The sequence below is a fragment of the Maniola hyperantus genome, chromosome 15, assembly GCF_902806685.2.
Source record: "Maniola hyperantus chromosome 15, iAphHyp1.2, whole genome shotgun sequence".
Taxonomy (NCBI): Eukaryota; Metazoa; Arthropoda; class Insecta; order Lepidoptera; family Nymphalidae; genus Maniola; species Maniola hyperantus.
The window spans coordinates 2,951,332-2,960,666 of record NC_048550.1 but is presented as its reverse complement, the minus strand read 5'-3'; positions in this window follow the sequence as shown (position 1 = coordinate 2,960,666).

The window sequence follows — 9,335 nt, the reverse complement described above, 5'->3', positions numbered from 1 at the left end:
CGTTACGACGTTCCACAATGAACTGACGTTTGATCAAATGGAACAATATTTAAATTTGTCCACCATGTTTATTCATCCTGTTTGAAAGGTGACATGATGGAGTCTTACTATCTCTGTTTAACTCAGGGGCTGATGCGATGGGAACGGTGTTGGAATGTTTTGTTTTCGTTCCGTCTCACTCTACGCAGGGACCTGCTGTGAATGGTGCCAAGGGAGTGGTTGTTAGAAGGGTGGGTTGTTTGGAGTTCGATTTCTGGTTGATAAATTAATTCAGATGGTACCTATGTATTTATTTATCCAACAGGCATTATCAAATTGAAGTAAGGAGAAGTTAGGGTAATTGTGAACAATACATTATAAATGACACAAAACAATCTTAAAATGATTGATGATGATGATGATTTAAGTTAGGGTAACTATTATTTTGGATATTTATGTATTTATTTAAAAAGCTTTTAATTATAATTAAAAAATAATAATCCTAATAGGTAAGTACTTAGGTGAAATAATGTAGGCAGGTACCTAGAAAAATTAGGTGCAAATCCTTTAAATTAAAAACTACTTTGTCATTTAAACTTCTAGACTAGAATAATAATCTTTATCCCACAATCTTAGAAGCCAATTATTAAAATATACTTTATTTTATAAATTATAATATAAATATAAGTATATATATATATATATATATATATATATATATATATATATATATATATATATATATATATATATATATATATATTATATATTTAGTATTTTTAATATTTAGATTACAACTTCCCTATTTTCTAAATAAAAAAAATACCTAAAAGGTAGGTATTTGTAAAAATATATATTATGCTTTACTTATATTATGGCATTAGATTAGCCAAACCTTAAAAAATATAAACAATAAATCATTCACTGAATGAAGCTACTTTACATGTCCCCTCATTCAGTATAGTATGGGAATGTGTGTCCGCACGCACGTCCATCAAGAACCACAATTCCCTTCATATTTTGTACGAGAAAAAAACACGATACTTCATCCATACGCACATTTCCATGAAGTACCATATTAAGTTCTTTCAAAATGGGGAACGATAAACGTGATACTTTATGAGGCACCGTAGCGTAAAAGGTGAGTAGGGTTTTTTATAGGGTACGGTATAGGAATTGGGTTCTTTATGGGGTGTCGGCCGGTTCTCACGCACTGTGGGAATGTAGAAAGGTGCAAGGGTTCGATTTCGGACCTTAGAGGTATGTCTGTTTGACATGCAATCGAAGATAGGGTAATATGCACGTAATATGTTACAGGAATGGTGAAATATGGATACATATTTAAAGAATATAATCCATACTAATATTATAAATGCGAAAGTGTGTCTGTCTATCTGTCTGCTAGCTTTTCACGGCTCAACCGTTCAACCGATTTTGACGTATTATATATTTTGATATTTTGGTATAGAGATAGCTTACATCGCGGGGAAGGACATAGGCTACTTTTTATCCCGGAACATTGAAGAGTTCCCACAGGATTTTTAAAAAACTAAATCCACGCGGACGAAGTCGCGGGCATCATCTAGTAATTTAATATGTAGGTAAAATAAAAGGATAAAAATTTATAGGTATAATATAGTTAATATAGAAAAACAAACTGTAAATAAATAGGTAATGTAAGAGACTAACAAAATGTAATACCCAAAAAAGAACTCTGACACAAATCGGAGGATTTCCGATGATTTTAATTTTAAAAAAAAATGTGGGTAGGTGTAACAAAAGTTAGGTACGTTTTATAAAAGTTTGTTAACCCCTTTGGACAATAGGGTCTTGGACTGTTGTAAAAAAATGATGTGATTTTTCGTATAGCGGTAGTTTATGGGGCTAGAATTCATTATTATTTTTGAAAAAACACGTGATTTTTATTTATTTTTTAACATGATCCTTACGCTGCGCTGTACGGAAGGTGAATATTGACGTCACAATCCGTTAACGACAATTTTTTTAAATTTTTAAACATAAAAGAGAGATTATTCTGCGGGAAAATATTTTTATGTAGAAAAAACCGGCCAAGTGCGAGTCAGGCTCGCACAACGAGGGTTCCGTACTACAGTACGTATAAGTAAGTATATATATATATATATATATATATGTAAGTATAAGACTACAGAGGAATGTGCAGTGCTCAGACAAGCCGCCAAGCGCTTACGAGCACGAAGAAACCAATATTATGTTTTTTCTGTTTGTGTGGGAAAAAAAAAAAAAAAAAAAAAAAAAAAAGTCGTATTTTTTCAACATTTTGCACGATAATTCAAAAACTATGATGCATAAAAATAAATAAAAATCTGTTTCAGAATGCACAGGTGAAGACCTTTCATGTGATACCCCACTTGATATAGTTATCTTACTTCGAAAATTGAAAGTTCTAAATTATTAGTTCATGACCATGATAATTACTCGATAAATAGTTAGGTTAGGTTACCTAATAAAGGTAACTAACTATCTGTCTACTTTACTAACCGTTACAGAACGTACCTACCTACCTACTTACCTACCGTAACGCATTCTAATGTGCATTTTTATTATTTCTATCTCTATGGTCAGTTTACTTTAATGTCCAATATTTCTAAAAACATTTACGATACAAACATTTATGTTTTCTTTTTACCTTCCTATAGATTACTTTGCATAATTTATTACTCCACGCTCAGATAAAACCAATATTTCCCATAGTTTATCATCAAAACGAATCCCCCTAATTATTCAAATCCATTAAAACAATTATTTATAGTCTGTTATGTAATACTTAACAAGATGTCGGTGACCCGTCCAGGTGTTCTAAATGACCTTTACCGTCAATACATGGACATACCGACAAACGTTAATTCTATATTAATATTCAATTTGTCCATTTCTCCCACGGTCCCCTTAACAAATACAAAAATAAACAACCTATCAATCAAATAAAAATTAAAGAAAAGTCAACTTTATTTGGATAACTTGTAAGAGCTAAATCTTATTTTGTAAAGCACAGAAATAAATTGGTCATAGGATAAAATACAAATATATACACTGCCCTGCATTAAGTAAATAATAATCTGTATAATGTAAGCAATAAGGTTATTTCAATTGGTTTATAAGCGCAAACGTAACATTGTTTAAAACTGCATCGAAATGCAGGCGAATATTTTTGCTGTTTGCATAACTTTTTGACGATCTTGACTTTGAAAGAATAGAGTTGAAATTAGTTTGTTTTGTGTTATTTAACGGTAAATGTAATTTTGTCGAGTGGTTCATCCATATGTGACGAAGTTGCGTGCGATGCGATCACGTGATGGCCCAGTGAAAGTGACTAACCCAATAACCGTTGTCATATTGTCGTTGACGCATTAAATGGGGGGTCGCAGTGGGAAAATTTGGTAAAATAATTTATTAATTAAGTAAGACTCATTGGTACTAAATAGAATAGAATATAATATATTTTTGTATTCAAGTAGGTACCTAACCTTTTACAATTGCTTTTGAATCGTCAAAGTAATTTACCACTGGTTCGGAATGCCGTTCCTATCGAAAAGAACCAGCAAGAAACTTGTCGGTTGCTCTCTTTCAATAGTTCAATTTACAATAAGTAATATTATGCCATACTGCACAAGCAATTGCAGCCCTGCGCAGTGCGAGTTAAATCCATGGTTTTTAAATCATTTCACAGATAGGTAGGTAAGCATGGAAAAAAACTCATGAAAACTTGAAAAGCCTAGCCTAAACTAGGTAGATAACTATACCTACCTATTACCGTTCATGAGCTACCTACAACCCGATGACAGAGAGACGGACGGACGACGGACAGACGGACGTCAGTTGGGTACGGATTCTACGGAAACCTAACAAAAATGAAAGTTCAAATAATATGTCTTACGTTAAAACTTTAAAAGCGCAAGGTACTTTTATAAACAAGGGATGAAGATGATTCTCATTTCTCACAGTAAATCTCCGAGTTAATCCAAGAGAGGGGTGGTGCTCGTGTGAACCGGACTCGGACAAATTGTAACGGTGCTTCCTTCCGCCCCGCGACGGGATGCTGTAGGGTGGCCATCTTTTTATCTTTTTCTCTTCTATCCTATTAATTAATACTTATTATAAATGTGAAAGTGTGGATGTTTGGATGTTTGTTACTCAATCACACAAAAACTACTGGACGGACTTGGCTGAAGTTCGGAATGGAGATAGATTATACCCTGGATTAACACATAGGCTACTTTTTATATCGGAAAATCAAAGAGTTCCCGCGGGATTTTGAAAAACGTAAATCCACGCGGGCGAAGTCGTGGGCATCAGCTAGTATACTTATATAAAAGATAAAGGTGACTGACTGACTGATTGATCTATCAACGCACAGCTCAAACCACTGGACGGATCAGACTGAAATTTTGCATGCACCCGCTAAGAAAGGATTTTTAAAATTCAACTGAGGGGGTAAAACAGTGGTTCGAAATTTGTGTAGTCGACACGGGCGAAGTCGCGGGAATAAGCTAGTATAAATATAGATTAAGCTTATGGTTCCTTGTATATAATTTTTTAACACAAAGATGTAAGTATGATGTTTTCCTTTTTTTTCCATGCCATAGACCTGTATTTATGTATTCACTGCTGGACAGAGATCTTTACGAGAGCGCACCAGCAAACACGGTACTCTGTCTGTCAATCTACCCCCTTCCCGCCACCTAATTTAGGCTAACACAGCGATCCAGTGGGCTGGTGGTCGTCCTACACTACGCTTACCGAATACAACTTAACAACCTCCCTGGCGCAGTGGTAAGCGCTGTGGTCTTGTTAGTGGGAGGTCCCAGGTTCGATTCCCGGCAGGGGTTTGGAATTTGTTAATTTTCAAATTTCTGGTTTGGACTTGTGGGAGGTTTCGGCCTTGGCTAGACCACCCTACGGGCGAAGCCGTACCGCCAAGCGATTTAGCGTTCCGGTACATGCCATGTAGAAACCATAGGGGTATGGGTTTAATAAAAACTGCTATACCCCTTCCAGGTGCCCGCATTCATCTTAGATTGCACCATCACTTACCACCAGGTGAGATTGCAGTCTAGGGCTAATTTGTATCTGAATAATAAAAAAAACCGATACTCGGTCTCCACTCCAGTACGCGTTTACCCTCCAAAAATTTTATTACATTTGATACCTAATTTTTGGTCACCCTACTAAGAATACAAAGGGTTCCCGATCTCATAAGGAAACTCATTTTTTAAGAGGTCAGTAAAATGTTTACCGATCGATTAAGTTTTTATGTAGATATAGGTACCTCTTACTACCTATCTACCTTTTGCTTTAGTGATATCGCTTTCGGGAAGTTGATTTTTAATGTTTTTTTACTTTTGAGTTTTGACTACTATGGCTCAATAGATTGTCAGAATAACGGTCTTAGGTTCGAACCATAATACCTACTAACCTATTAAGTTGAATTTAGACCAATGAACTAAAAGCTTAGTTTGTTATAATCCGCTGAAACAGATAAAATCTGTATGGTGCAACATGCAGCATGTGACATGCACCGCCCGCCCTCCCTCTGCTAAACATGCAGAAAAAACCAGCTACCAGGCAAGCAATACGCACCACCACCTTGCAACACCACACTTAAAACTATAAATTTTTCATAATTTTAATTCATTCAATTTAGGTAGGTACTAGGTAGATACCTAGTATTATACTTGTAACTCAAAAACTAATAAGATCGAATTACCTAGGTAACCAACGTCTTTTCGTCTATACGAACTAATCATTTTACCATAATTCTAAAATCCTAAAAAGGTCATCATTCCAAATATTTGTCGATCAACCATCATACAACTTACCATACAATGGATTTTTTGTCTCATACGTCCTCGACCCGGAAATCCAGCCCCGGATGCGTTTTTTGTAGTATTTTCTCAAATAAAAACGAGTTGATAGTCAATAAAAGCCCAGTTTTTGTAGTCACCTGTTTCCATGGGAAATGGGAATGCTTGTGGGAATCGCAAAAAAATGATACAGATTCTGGTTTGGGCTTGAGATTTTTTCGGGTGCTCACTTCTCACCCTCTTCATATTTTTTTGGGTACCTACCTATATCTTATTAGAACTTTTGAAAATGATTGAATGGAAATATGAATGTAGGTAGGTACTAGCTGAGGCCCGCGACTTCGTCCGCGTAGCTCTCTAAAAATCCCGTGGGAACTTTGATTATCCGGGATAAAAAGTAGCCAAAGTCACTCGTCTCCAGGTCTTTAAATAGGTATGCCTATTGATTATTATATCCATGCAAAAATCCCGTCGATCCGATATATATAATGTACTCTGTGGATCCGATGCTCCGTTGCGGCGTGATTGAAGGACAAACCAATTAATCAAGAAACAAACACTTTCGCAAAGTACTTGTCGGTAGTTGACTTAACTAACTAATTACTAACGCTGCTAATTTTTTTTATAGTCTTAAGTTTTCCTGTTTGTTCCCACTGACTGCCATTTTTTTAAAAGATGTAGTATGTACCTATGCGACATGTCGAGATGGCAATCGGGGTATGAGGCGGGGAGACGCCCCGCACACCCGCACGTCACTCGCGCTCGCCCGTGATGAGCGGGTGTGCGGGGCATTCCCTCCCCGATTGCCATCTCGGCCTGTCGCGTACATCTACTTGGTATTAGTAGGTCTGTAGAAGGTAGCTGTGTGTGAAAATAACCATAGTTATTAATTTTAAATTTTACAGAAACGAATTACATTAGACTTCTAACGAACGAATTCAAAAACCAACTTTATCACATTATCATAAGGTACCCTTTCGCGTGCAGTATTGTCGTGCATCGACAATCTCACACCTGTTGTACAGGAGCGTGGGAACACGGGGCCCGGGGTCGACAGGAAGAAGGCGATTCCCTGCGATGTGATGTGACCCCGTTATAGAACTTGGCAAATTATTTCTGTGCGTATTATGTCTATTATAGGTAGACCAGAATCTCATGAAAAATACGGAAATGAAATTCCAAAGTTAGCAAACACTGTGTGGATATTCTATTACATAGTACGATACTCACAGAGTACAGTGTTGCTAACTTTGGAATTTAATTTCATAAGATCCTGGTCTAGGCATCTATAATAATAATAATATCCCGACCATGAATATCTATATTAAGTGTACCTGGATTGCTCACTCGTATGTACAAACCCACAGAATATAATATAGTTAATAGTTGGCAAAACCTTCTTATAGATATCCCACTTCGACTGTGGAGATCGCACCCGACTGGGGTCCAATCTCTTGCCCTAATGTAGGTTTTTTCTTCAAGTAGTTAGGTAAGTACCTACCTATTGGAAGTGAACTCTCTATTACTTCTACTGCATGCTCCCGACTTAAGGCCACGGCAACCAATCTTCATAGAGATTAGCGAACTGCGCGATAGATAGGTACCTAATAGTGCACAAATGTGCGGACATCTGACACGACCGGAGAGAGATCAAGCACAGAACCGACTGCTTTGTGCTCTCCGAGGCAGGGGGTGGTACACCGATAATTTCCTGACTCCAGGGTAGTACTCAGAATTTCCTACCTATTTTTGGCCCGACCCAGGAATCGAACCCAGGATCTCGTCATCTGCAGTCATGCTAACCGAAACACCAACGATTCAGTTGAAACTGTGAAATTATCCACACCTACTACTAATATTATTATCTATTAATGCAAATGTGTGTCTATCTGTCTGCTACCCTTTTCACGGCCTCACGGAGATTTTAGTCTAGTCCCAAAAATGTCTTTTTATTGCTTACTAGATGATGCCCGCGACTTCGTCCGCGTGGATTTAGGGTTTTTTAAGTCCCGTGGGAACTCTTTAATTTTCATAATAAGTAGCCTATGTCCTTCTCCGGGGTGTGTAAGCTAACTCTGTACCAAATTTCATCAAACTCGGAACGGTTGGGCCGTTAAAAGCTAGCATACAGACAGACAGACAGACACATTTTCGCATTTATAATATTAGTATGGATTGAAAGCAATCAATAGGTATTATCAATCATCCATGACCATTCGCTAATCCGATTTAGGATGACCGCACACACATCGTCCAAAAACTACTTAATAAAAGTACAAACTTGTACCTACCTAAGTTGTGGGAAGTGTATACCAATCCCTTTCTCAGTTGCGAATTCCTTTGTTCGGCAGTTCCACTACACCTTGACTGCCTTTTGTTGGGCACCTTCAAATTGCGGGCGCTTTTGTAAGGTGATAGGTACCTACTGATTAAATGGAATCACTATTATATTGCGAGGTTGTGAGAAAATGAATGTTTCTTAAGTAAACTATTATTATTTGTACAAAAACTTATACTTACTTGATACGTTAAAATGGGTTATTCCACTAAATCCCCATCAATGGACTGACTCTCCATTGCTTGGGATTAAAATAAGAGTAAAAAATAAAAATATTAAAAACCGACTTCCAAAAACACTACAAAGTAAAAAATAACTTTTGTTTCTACACGTGTATGTATGTTGAAGTCGGACGAGCTTTACGCTTTGATTTCTAATTCATTTTATTATGCTCGGCCAACTTCATACATATTTACATAGATACACGTGTAGAAACAAGTTATTTTTTACTTTGTAGTGTTTTTGGAAGTCGGTTTTTTAATATAATTATTTTATTTTAAGCGTAAGGTAGTTACTGCTTGGTACCTAAAATATCAATTCACCAGCAATACTTTCCAAAGCCACAAAGCTTAGGAGTTCAATTCCTTGCAGCATCAGGATTGAAAAGTTGAGACATGGAATTCAATAAAGTCTATGCTTGGCATTTAATTATACTATTTCACCAGGAACAGTTCCTGAATCTCTATGGTTTAGGAGTGCTGTACCCTGCATCATCAGGTTTGAGGAGTTCGGACTTGGAATGCAATCGTGCAGGCGTTGTTTTTAGGGATCCGTACCTCAAAAGGAAAAACGGAACCCTATAAGGGTTCTGTTTTGGATCACTTTGTTGTATGTATGTATGTATGTATATACTTTATTGCACCACAGAAACACAAAGGACAGGTTACAAAAAGAAATCTTAATAAGTAGGTACAAAAAGGCGGTCTTATCGCTAAATAGCGATCTCTTCCACAACCTTAACGCTAGGGAGAAAATGAAAAAATGGACAATGGGAGGTGGTGTAAAATAAACCTAAATACCAATAGCTAAATAAACTAAACCATATAATAAGAATATAAAATACATATTATTAATACACTAATACATACAAATATAATAGACATACATAAGACTACATAGATATATATATAGATTTAAATAATTAACTATGCCGTTACTGATGATAGCAAAGAGAT